The 12,494-nt window shown below is 41.3% G+C and overlaps 1 protein-coding gene across 3 annotated transcripts in view; it reads left to right on the top strand.

The window, feature by feature from the left end:
* Positions 1-12,494, top strand: part of ctbp2a (C-terminal binding protein 2a) — a 249,401-nt gene that overhangs the window by 89,044 nt on the left and 147,863 nt on the right. Inside the window, exon 1 of one of the 3 annotated variants that reach the window (XM_078413606.1) lies at positions 6,950-7,038. The exons of the other annotated variants lie outside the window; for them this stretch is intronic. The gene's annotated coding sequence lies outside the window, so the exon portion shown is untranslated. Of the gene's footprint in view, positions 1-6,949; positions 7,039-12,494 lie in introns of those variants that run through there. 3 annotated transcript variants of the gene reach the window in all.

The following is a 12,494-nucleotide window of genomic DNA, read 5'->3' as shown; positions in this document are numbered from 1 at the left end:
CACCGTCGTCCCTTTGGTGCTAATGGAAGAAGTTTCATTGAAATCGGTGTTATATTTTAAAAGTTATTCACATTTTAAAGTTTAAATCTATCTCCTAGGGAGGGAGGGAGGATGAGGGGAATGGAGTGGGGGGGGGGGGGAGGGAGGGGGCAGGAAGGATAAGGGGGGTTGGGGGGGAAGAGGGGGGAGGGGGGGAGGAGAAGGTGCTGCACCAATGCAGGAGAGGTTTGGGCCCAACGGGTCCACTTGGTCTAGTATGACAATAAAACATTCTCGACTCCTGACTTAAAGTATAACTCACTTTGATTGAGCTGTTTGTCCCCAACCAATACAAGGGTCCCGACCCGAAGCATCCCCCATTCCTTCCCTTCAGAGATGCTGCCTGTCCCACTGAGTTACTCCAGCTTTTTCTGTCTATCTTCCATTTATGCAGCACAGTTCAATGACTCTTTGCTAGTAAAGGAGCAGGTCATATTTACTGCAAATGAACTTGTGCCAATATAAACAGAATATATATATACATTCTGTGGTATTAATTGCTTTTAATTCCTTCAGTATTTGCCTTCTCATCATATTTCTAGAATTTACCTTGCTGAAAACTACATATAAATCAAGAAGATTATGATGATGTTCTAATTTGCTTGAAGCCTGATGGTCTTAGTTTAGTTTAGAGATACTGTACGGAAACTGGCCCTTCAGCCCACCAAGTCTGCACTGACCCGCGATCCCCACACATTATCACTACAGGATTAACACTATCCTACACACACTAGGGACAATTTTTAAAACATTTATACCAAGTCAATGGACCTACAAACCTGTACTTCTTTGGACTGTGGGAGGAAACCGAAGATCTCGGAGAAAACCCACTCGGTCACGGGGAGAATGTACAAACTCCGTACAGACAGCACCCGTAGTCGGGATCGAACCTGGGTCTCCGATGCTGTAAGGCAGCAACGCTACTGTGCCGCCCACCAAGGTTGTCCACAAAGGAAGCTTGTAAACTCCTACGAGGTTTGGGTCACTTGACTCTCCAGTGAAAAATGTCTATGAAAAGATTCCTTAAATATTCAGTCTGTGGGTATTCATCCTCTAACGTGTTACGGACAAATAATGTATTGAAAAATTATGGGGTTTTCTGTTTACTTCCTTAACAATTTGACCAAATCTAGACTTGGGTTTTAAATCTTAACAATGTGGCATTAACCGATTCAGACCCATGTTGATCCCTAGTCTGCGTGAAATTAGCCAGCTTCAACCACAGGGGCTCCTTAATTAGCTTCAATGCCCCTCAGTGAGGGAGCTTTGGGGGAAAAATCCCCGGACGTGCACCTGACAGTTTTCCTTGTTGGAAATGTTATGTTTGTTGGTTTGAATTGCAGCCCTACCCTCTATCAACATTCCTGTATTTTCATAAGCCATTTCAAACAACTGTCTAAATACTTGCATTTAACACACTTAAATAGTCCATTAATATTTTTTGTAAATTTCAGAAGATGCTTATTTCTTCTGCTCCATTTGAAATGAAGTGGCAAAAATGTTGAGTTTAAACAATCATTACTAAATGACATGTTCATAATTTTTTCAATTTATCCTTTGCATTAAAAGACAATACTTACCATAATTGATTGGACTTAGGAAACCAAAGACCCAATCTTATAAATTTTGTGTGGAACGAAAAAAATCAAAGTTTATAGTCATCCAGCACTGAAACAGGCCCTTCGGCCCAACTCATCCATGCCGGCCAATATGCCCAAGTTAGTGCCATTTGCCTGCATTTGGCCAATATCCCTCTAAATATGTCCAACCCATGCATCTGAATAAATGCCTTTTAAATGTTGTTGTTACTTGCCTGCCTCAACTATTTCCTCCAGCTGGACATTCCATATACCCCCCCCCCCGCCTCTGCGTGGAAAAAGCTGCCCCTCAGGTTCCGATGAAATCTTTCCCCTCTCACATTAGCACTATGCCCTCCAGTTCTTGATTTCCCTTTCCATGGGAAAAGACCTAGCCTACCCCTCAAGATTTTATACACCTTTTAAAATCATTCCTAGCCTCCTGTGCTCCACGAAATAAAGTCCTAGCCTGTTTTATCTCTCTAATCTTCAGATCCTCGAGTCCTGGCAACATCCTCATCTATCTTCTCTGCACCCATTCCAACTTAATGGCCTCTTTACCGCAGCAGGGTGACCAATATTGAATATAATACTCCTCACTAACATTTTGTACAACTGTAACACAACATCCCAACTTCTATACTGAATTCCCTGACTGATGAAGGCCTGTACATTGTACATTTTCATCCAAATCAATAATGTACCTTGTACATTTTCATCCAAATCAATGATGTGGATGACAAACAGCAATGGGGCCCAGCACTGATCCCTGAGGCACACCACTGCTGGCACACCTCAGTGTGCACAAAATCAACCTCCTTGCACCACCCTCTGCTTCCTATCATGAAGCTAATTCTATATCCAGCTAGCTAGCTCTCCCTGGATCCCATGCGATCCAACCTTCCAGAGCAGCAATTTTGATCTTCAAAAATGCATTAAAATAATTCACAGCAATCGATTTACAAAGAGTGGTTTGAATATCACGAGTAGGTGTTGAAATTGGCGGTGGGTAATCTGACAGTTTTCAATACCCCCTTTGAAGCTGTGGAAAATTACAACCTTTCTGGGGAATAGTGCCTGTTTGACTTTTTTCCAAGTTGTGTATTGGAAGGTGAAAGGCAGCAGGTAGTTTATGTACACTGGGGTGCAAAGAAATACCTTGTTGGCATGAAGCTCATAGAGTACACAGTATGCATGATAATTGATAGATGGAGAAATAAATTCAACGATGAGTGCAAAACGGCAGATTGAGCAGTGATTGTGGAGCAATCTGAAGTAGTAAAAGAAGAAAGTTAAAGTGCAATAATGGATTAATCGAATGAAGTCAAGATAAGAGTATGTGATAGCAGCTCCGTTAATTGTGTGTGAAAGATTGATTGGTTCAGGACTTTAGAGACACAGCACAGAAACAGGCCCTTTGGCCCACCAAGTCCGTGCTGACCAGCGATCACACCGTACAATAGCACTATGCTACAAACTAGGGACAATTTACAATTTACAGAAGCCAATTAACCTGTATGTCTTTGGAGTGTGGTAGCACCTGGAGAAAACCCACGCAGTCACAGTGCAAACGTACAAACTCCACACAGACAGTACTAGAGTCAGGCTTGTACCAGAGGTTCTGAGCAGTAAGTCTTGCGCTGCACTACTGTGTCGCCCATCAAGGAGCCTGATTGCAGTGGTAAAGAAGCTGCTTGAGTCTGGACATATGGGCGTTCAAGCTCTTGTATCTTCTCCCAGAAGGTAAAAGAGAGAAAAGGGAATGGCCCGGGTGGCAGGCATATGTAAAGCACTCATTATTTGTGTCACTCTGAATTCATTTTGGTAAAGATTTAGTGGTTTGGTGGGTGGGTGGCTGGTGATACGTGCCTTAGGAATGTTTTTAATTCTCTTGGACCATCCAATACTCTTTAAGGCACAACATTGGACGTGTGAGGTTGCGAAATGCAAGTCCAGCTAAATACGGTCTCTGGTGGTAAATGTGAACATTCCTTTCACTGAGCTTTTGGCAAAATTGGTTTGAGACCATAAAATTTAAATGACTAGGCTGACCCCAAAATAAAAAAGAAACTTAACTACCTAATGCATGACTGTTGTGGGGTTTCAGTTACAGCTCAACAGTTGGTCACTGTTTGGAACAATATTGGGCAGATTTAAGACACTTATTGAAAAATGATTAAGACCACAATTGCCCAAGGAGGCGAAGCTGTTAGTTCTCCGACTAGTTTCACTGTACTCCTGATTAAAGTTTACTGATTGGATGCCTCGGTGTCACCTTTCCCTCAGCTAACAATGAACCATTCTTCATTTTCCTTGATCATCGTCCCTCTTGATCTGTGTTTTCACATCTTACCCATTCATATCTCAATGTCTCCCTCACCCCTGGCTCTCAGTTTGAAGAAGGGTCTCGACCCAAAAAGTCACCCATTCCTTCTCTCCAGAGATGCTGTCTGTCCCGCTGAGTTACTCCAGCATTTTGTGTCTATCCTCGCTGTTATCAGAGTGTAGCTCTAAGCAATAATAAGTCACTTTTGCGATGTCAGAAGAAAAACAAAAATTTATCTGATTAGCCATTTCATGGAAATAGTCCCATGAGTAATACTTCATGCTGCGTCCTATTTATACAATCAAGTGTAGAAACCCATGTTTGATGAAGGAAAAGAGGTATTACAATAATGAGTGGCAAGATTCATTACATAAATGAGTAGAAAAAAAATAGTAGCCGTATGTGCCTTTTGTGGAAACCTTTTGGAAGTATGAATATAGCCTATGAAGTATAGTCTTGTGTGCTTATTTAACTGTTTTGATGTTGAGATGGATGTTTTATTGTGACGTTGCACAAAAAACCCCAGCCGTTGCAGAACCTTGCAGCAATTATACTAAAGTGGCCACATTTGCGAAGGATGGAAAATAACAAGATTCATTTTGTGAGGGAAGAATAATCACTCCTGTATTTTAAAAAACGGTATTGTAACCGTTATAGCTGACCCAAGCCTGTTGCTTTGATTTTTGATGGGTTGAAATGTGTCACTTTTCATGTGGGGAATGTTTCAATTTGCCATTAACGACTTGTGGAAGAGAGCACTGACCTAAAAGTCAAAAGTCCAGAAACCTTCCAGCATGACCCTTAATGTTCCTCTGTAAGGAGTGTGACACAAAGATCTACAGATTAGGTCTGGCACATGAAGTGGCTGATGTTGGATCATTTTACATGTCTAATTATTCTTTTAACAATCTGGCTTCTTTCAGTTTCTGAAACATTTGACCTTGGCAGTAAAAGGCAAACCAATGCATAGTGTAAAATCACCCCTATTAGCCATTTCTGTTCTTTTATGTTCCCTCTTTTCCTTTCATCCCTCTTTAATAACATATAGTTGTGTGCACATTTGTAATGTTTCTTTTTTACATTTTTATGCCTCTCTTTTCTGCATTGCAAAGTCGCCCATACTGATTTTTGAGTGGAAAGCAATCGGATATAGTGATTTGTGATCAAATTAAATGGAGTTCCCCTTGCAATTCCCCTCCCCAGGTTTTATTGATTTTATAGTTGGTCATACACACCAATTAAATAATTATGTTGGCAAGGGCCCTCTGTAAGCAACCTTTCAAGCTTGCTTGTCGTATAGCGTATCGAAAAATCTTCCAATGAAAAATAAATAGCGGCAATATAAACAAATAAGTGCGTGTGGAATTTCCCCCTTTATAGGCAGTGAAAGAGTGAAGGCTTCTTTGGTCAGATGAAATACTAATTGTATGAAGCACATCAGTGTGTGAATTCACACATAACAGCATTGAATGCTATCCATAGCTCCAGCACCATTTTCAAGCTCAAGACTTTGTACTAAAATCCCATTGTACCGGATGCTACAGGAATTAAAGTTGGAGCCCAGAAAGACACCCAACGATTGCCAGGAAGAGGGAAAGGCAGAAGCAGAATGTTCTCCAGCTTGAGTTGGAATCCAGTTTGCGTGTACACCAGGTCGTTGTCCACGTATACCATGCAGTCTGTTTCACACACTTGTGTGTGGAAAAGGGTTCACTACATAGTAATTTATAAGAAGCAGATTTTCTTCTGAAAAGTACTCCGACATTTCCAGAAACAAGCTAATGGATTGCAATCACAGGTCCATTATTATCAAAAAAACACACTGCGGTTTTAAGTGGGCATCGTAAAGAAGGAAAAGGGAAGTTGGCAGGTGGAGAATTTTGGTGAGGGATTCCCATGCTTGGGGCTTGGTCCTTTTTGAACCAGAGCTGCCAGAGGTTGATATTTTGGAGGACAACAGATATCTCTGATCATGGCGCCGTGTGAGATGGAGATGGCCATGCAGGTGCTTGGTGCCCAAGGAGGTGGCAAGAGAGCAGGATGATGCCAGTTGGATAGCTGCTTATGGGGAGACCTCGATGGGCCATTTGGAGATTGTCAAGAAAGGCATAGTGAGAGTCAAGCCTGAGACGGCAGCAGCGGCTTAGAAACATTGAAGAGCAATGAAGTGCAGGAAAATGGAAGAGCAGAGAACCCGAGAATATTGAGGTGAAGACAAATAACCACTACCAAGAATGAAGCTGGGTTTTTTTGGAGAGAAAAATTGAAGTTAGAAGTGATGAGCTAGGGTCTGTACTGACAGCCAAACTATGTCTATAAATGGAAATGGAAAACACAAATTATATTAGTGTGTCACTAATTTTCTGATAGTAAATTGTGAATAGAGAGATGAGTGTCCAGAGTTAAGATAGGTGATCGATTGTGGTGGGTGGGATACAGTCGACAGAGGTAGGTGGAGTTAGTGTGGACTATTGTTGGCTTGCCAGCCATATTTGGTAGTGGGTTTGGTGGTGAAGTTTTGGGTTTTGAACATTGAGGATTTCTGTGCACTTGAAGTTCTCAGAACTGTGTAGATCAGAATTTTTGCTGGAAAGGGCAGTTGGAGGTTAGCCTATGACTCAGAAACAGCAGAGATTTAGCTGATCGCAAGACAGTGAAACTCCCACTCGGACCTACTCTGAAGAGAAGTTGGTAAATTGTAAAGCAGTCACAGGCTCAGTAGCTGAAACGGATCAGAGGTACTCTAACAATTTAAGTAACTGGGAAGCTGAATTTTGGTGTTTAGTCTATTTGCAGACATGATATCCAGAAAAGCACAGGCGCTTGAAAGCTACATTTGCAAGATCAGTTCTCACTGAGAAAAGCAAAAGGCAAATGTGCGGTTTAAGGGTGATGGGGGGGTGGGGTGGGGAGGAAGCGGGAGTATTGAGTGGTGGCATTTTACACCAACAGTTAATTTGTAATTAGTGGTACAGCTAGCAATGAGGAAGTTAGCCAGTGGGAGAAAGAGCAGCAGATAGACAAGAACAGAGATACAGAGTAAGCAACCCTCGTCGAATCTGACTGCCCTGGAGTCATCTCCCAATTCTTCTTCAGGTAGAGTTTCTCAGCATAGAGTGTTTATGAGATGATTATTCGTAAAAATATGTAAAGAGTCATTGAGAGCCTCAAACGCGATTTGCTGAAAAAACATCCACTGTGCAGAGGGGAAATGAGAATTATTATGCAATTACCAGGTTTTAAGATGATAATTGTGTGGTAAAATAAAACATTTAAACTCAAACGACCCTTATCTCCTCAAGTACTAATTAATTCTTTATCTAAAAGTACATGCAAATGTTCTAGTTCTACAGTTCTGAATGCTTTTGTCTTTCCCGTTTTTATATCTTATCAATGTGATGAGCACTGAATGGAGGGAATCTTTCAATTAGTTCCAAGAATGAGGGGGAAATGTGCCTATTTGCACTGAATGAGCTCATGTCGTGTTGGAGGGCCAATTTCCTCATCACCTTATTCGCTTGCGAACCTGGAGTGAGATTTTTCAACAAATTCAACCTCTTCTTGTTCTGTAGGAACATTCAGAAGCCAGAGGATGCTCTGCCAAATAAATATTTTGTAATGACATCCTGCAAAATAACATCAATGTCTATTTATTTATTTCCCCCTTTCCCAGTTGGCAAAAGGTTGCAACTGCTCTTCTATATTCTGCAACAGGCAGAATTCCAGTTGGCTCCCATCTTTTGTGCAGAACATGTGCTTTTAGCTTCCCTAGTCTGCTATAATATAATGTTATTGCTCAGGCAGAGCAACCTCAGGATTACCTTCAGTGTCTGATTTCACTGGTTGATCATTGGGTATAATAATTTGGTCATGGGCTACAGTTCACAGTACTGTGAACTCTAAGAGTTCAAAGTAAAAAATAGAGGAACTGCTTTTTGAAGGCTGATTGTTGCTGAACATAGTCTAGTTTGGCAGGGGCACTGAGCTGCTTAGTAATTTTGAACGGAGAATGAATACTCCACGAGTGAGATCTATTGAATAAATCTTTGCTTCGTCACATGAGATGGCAATTACATAGTGGTTAAGTTACTGCGCTAAATGTGCAGGGTTCTGGAACACTGATTTGGAAGCAACTCATTGATCATAGCATTATTATTTGAGAGGAAGTGACCATTAGGCCCATTGAGTCCTTGCTGGCTCCATGTGTAGCTAGGCCATAACCGTCAAATTATTTTTGTAAGTACAACTTCCTTCTGAAAACTGATCAATTCTGTATTCACCACGTTAACAAGAAGTGAGTTTTGGATCAGAATCACTGATGATTTTTCCTGTAAATCTCCTTCCCTATGTCTTTTGGCCCTTAACTTTAGAGTACATCTGCTTCAGTCTCTTCATCAACCTTCTACGTTACTTCATCAGAAAACACCAGTCAGATTGGCCAAACACAATTTGCCTTTAGCAAATCTGAAGTGGCTCTCCATTATTGGAAATTGACCACTTACACTGGCATTATTCACAAAATGCTGGAGTAACTCAGCAGGTCAGGCAGCATCTCGGCAGAGAAGGAATGGGTGACGTTTCGGGTCGACCCGAAACGTCACCCATTCCTTCTCTCCCGAGATGCTGCCTGACCTGCTGAGTTACTCCAGCATTTTGTGAATAAATCGATTTGTACCAGCATCTGCAGTTATTTTCTTATACTTACACTGGCACGTGCTCTGAAATGCAGGGAGGATGGCAATCTCTGAAGTTGTATGCCAAGCAGTGTGGCAAAAGAAACATTGTGTTTAGCAGTTTAGCCAGCAATAAGCAGGTCCTCAACATCTCCCAGTGATCTGTTCCCGCTCTTTTCCTCTCAGATAACTAAATAACTAGGCAGATGAATCCAAGCTTTTGGGTTTTTAGACATGCGCAGGTAGAAGGGTCTCGACCTGAAGCGTCACCCATTCCTTCTCTCCAGAGATGCTGCCTGTCCCGCTGAGTTACTCCAGCGTTTTGTGCCTATCTGCAGGTATTATTGAATCCTTTTAGGCCACGTAGAATGTTTAAATTCCAATTCTTTCGCATGTATCTCAAGCCACAAAATTCCCCAAATTCAGAATTTGGATCTATCTAACCTATCCCAAAGCTTGATGCTGACGATATGTAATTGAGTCAAAACAATAACATCTAACTCTGAGGAAGGGTCTCAACCCGAAATATCACCTATTTTCTCCAGAGATGCTGTCTGACCTGCTGAGTTACTCCTGCTTTTTGTGTAGGAAAATAACTGCAGATGGCGGTTCAAATCGAAAGTAGACACAAAATGCTGGAGTAGCTCAGCGGGTCAGGCGGCATCTCAGAAGGAATGGGTGACGTTTCGGGTCGAGACCCTTCATCAGTCTGAAGAAGGGTCTCGACCCAAAACGTCACCCATTCCTTCTCTCCTGAGATGCTGCCTGACCCGCTGAGTTACTCCAGCATTTTGTGTCGACCAGCTTTTTGTGTCTTGTCTTCAGTTTAAACTAGCATCTGCAGTTCCTTCCTGCACATTTGAAAGTCCGGATACAATTGAGATGTGAATACTTCCTGAAATTCACAAACCCTGTTCAGAAGCAGCTACATTCCCACAACCATCAGGTTCCTGAATCAATCTGCACAACTCTAATTTTATCTTGACAATGGTTGTAGTGCTCCATGGACTTGTTTTTGTTTAGCAACTATGTTCTTTGCAGAAATGAGTCTGAGTCTGTGTGCCTGTGAAGCTGCTGCAAGCAAGATTTTTCATTGTACGTGGACTTCTCACCATACTTGTGCTTATGACAATGAGCTCACTTGACCTGGCAAGCTCAAGGGCCTGTTTCTGTGCTGTAAGACTCTGAATCTAAATCATAAAGCTTGGCCATAAACTGGATGAGATACCCGATTTTTTTCAGTGCAGGTGAAGTCTTTGCAAACACCCAAATCTGCAGGTGATTATCTTTGCTTTAAATATATGTACTGTTATGAAGTGATCTAATGAAGATATGCAAAGTTAGACACTGGTTTGATCAGATAGACATGGAGTAAGTATCTTCTCTGGATTTAAATTAGAATGATCACCAAAACATTAAAGGCAGAGGTTAAAATCATTTCTTTCCTGCAGTTGTTGGGACAAAAAAAAGTATGATCAGAAAAATGGTATAAAGGACTCTGTTTTGCTTCTAAAACCAAAGTAGTTCATTATTTGAAGAAATAAAGTCATAAAAGACCGTGAAAGCATACACTTGTGGACTGCAATGGATAGGTGATATCTTATTCTGTAAAGTTTTTGGTACTTTTAATTGGGTAATGGCTGGCAATGCTAAGTTGAAGAGCAAAGAGCCGGTAAGAGAACCTGGGTCTTGCCTTCCGCACCCTCAAGGTCGGCTGCAGGAGGCGCCCCCAGGGCACAAGGGCTGGCCAGACGAGGAGAGGGACGATGGTTTGCTGGCCAAATCGGACCAAGGTGAAGGCCGAAGGCCCTGCAGCAGCCTGGGGCTCACCTGGATCAGGTGCCACTCCAGAAGACCGAGTGACTGGACTTTGAAAACAGCGGCAAAAACCTGGCAACTCTTTTATACTGTCTTAGTGGACTATTTCTGTGCACTTTGTACTAATTGGAGATTGTGCTTGGGTATGGTAATACTTTACTGAACCTATGCAAAAAAAAAAGGAATTTCACTGTACATGTGATAATAAAGAACCAATGAACCATTGATTGAACCATTGAACCATTAAATATGTTACTCAAATTATTTGTAAAAAAATTCTCATCCATCAACATATTAGAAGTATAATTTTCCTGACAATGGACTCTGCTAAAGTTGCAAGTGATTTGTAATTCGCAGTAGATTTTACTGAGATTGTGAATGCCAGAACTTGCAAAAGCAGATCATTGATCTAATACTGAAGTAGTATCACTGCCAATACTTACAGCAGTTTTATTGCGGCAACTTTAATGTTGGTAAATTCTAAAATAATTTACGAAAACCATGTAAAAATACATTTAAGCACCAAATGCATGCAAAAAGTGTTGGCTTGAGACCACAGAAAATTGTTCATACAATAACAAAAATAGTTTGACCAAAAATTGGTTCTTTTTGTCCTGTTAAGTCAAAGAAAATTTAAGGCAATTGTGTGTCAGATTCTCAGATAGCTCCATTAGTCTTGTGGGGTGGGGGAGGGGACAGCATGATATATTTTGGTTTTGACTCAAAACACATGCTTTTCTTTTTAAATCATTGTGTCAACCTTTCAAAGCAATACTGTGGACTCTGAAAGCTGTGAATTGGGAAGGTTGGTTGTGATGCTCCATTACCACTGTTTGTACAATGCCTGATGTTTAGAGAATCTGACATTAGACACGTCTAGGACTGTAAAGGATGTAAAATATATTCTAGATTCACTCAACCTCCAGCACTAATAGAGATTCTAATGTAACCTTCCTAATGGCATGATCAAAGCAGCAATGATCCGTGTTTCCTTGTGCTGAATTGTGTTTAATCAGTATACAAGCTTCAAGTCTCTCAAGTAAAAGGTGTTATAACTTGAAAATCCAACTGTCAGATGATTCTTTCTCTACTGTGATTTTTCTGAGATTATCTCGTACAGTTGCAGTAACCATAGTGCGTGATATTTTGTTGAATGTCACACTATTTAATCGAATCTGGAAAAATAAAGTGCTGGAGTAACTCAGCTGGTCAGGCAGCATCTCTGGAGGACAGGGATAGGTCTGAGTGTGAAGAAGAATCCCGGCCTGAAACGTCCCATATTCATGTCCTCCTGAGATGCTGCCTGACTTGCTGAGTTACTACAGCACTTTTGTGGGGGTTTTTTTTTTTTGCAAACCAGCATCTGAAGTTCTTTGTGTAGGAAGGATAGACACAAAATGCTGGACTAACTCAGCGGAACAGGCAGCATCTCTGGATAGAAGGAATGGGTGACGTTTCCAGTCGAGACCCTTCTTCTGACAGCTCAGTCTGAAGAAGGGTCTCGACCCGAAGCGTCACCCATTCCTTCTATCCAGAGATGCTGCCTGTCCCGCTGAGTTACTCCGGCATTTTGTCTCTGTTTGCAGTTCTTTGTTTCTTAATTGAGTCTGAGTTATCTTCCCATAATGTGATAGCATATTACTTAGAGTTATTAAATACCCCAAAGGGAGACGTGTATGAAATCTGGTTACATATGTACCCTGAATGTTGCATCAAAGTTAATTTAGATTTTAGACCCAAAACCTACCTCTGTCATTACACAGTCTTGGATTGAGTGGGTTTAGAACATCACTTGATCTATTCAATTGATCACAAATTAGAGTTTCATAGGCTTTTAATTGTTAATGCTCGGCAAATATCAAAAAATATGAAGAAGGCCATAATTTTTCTAGTCTTCTCCCATTTTACCATTGTATCCTTGACTTTCCTTTTGTGAGAAACAAGGCCTGTTGCAGGCTGGATAGGTTAAGCTTCAAGTGAGTTAAACTTTAAAACATAGTCATTTCCCCACAGCAGTCTTCGTTCTTTAAGTAGGAGAAAACCCTTCTCAGTACAAGAGAA

Source organism: Rhinoraja longicauda, chromosome 16, assembly GCF_053455715.1.
Source record: "Rhinoraja longicauda isolate Sanriku21f chromosome 16, sRhiLon1.1, whole genome shotgun sequence".
Lineage (NCBI taxonomy): Eukaryota > Metazoa > Chordata > Chondrichthyes > Rajiformes > Arhynchobatidae > Rhinoraja > Rhinoraja longicauda.
This window is presented reverse-complemented; position numbering and strand designations above follow the sequence as displayed.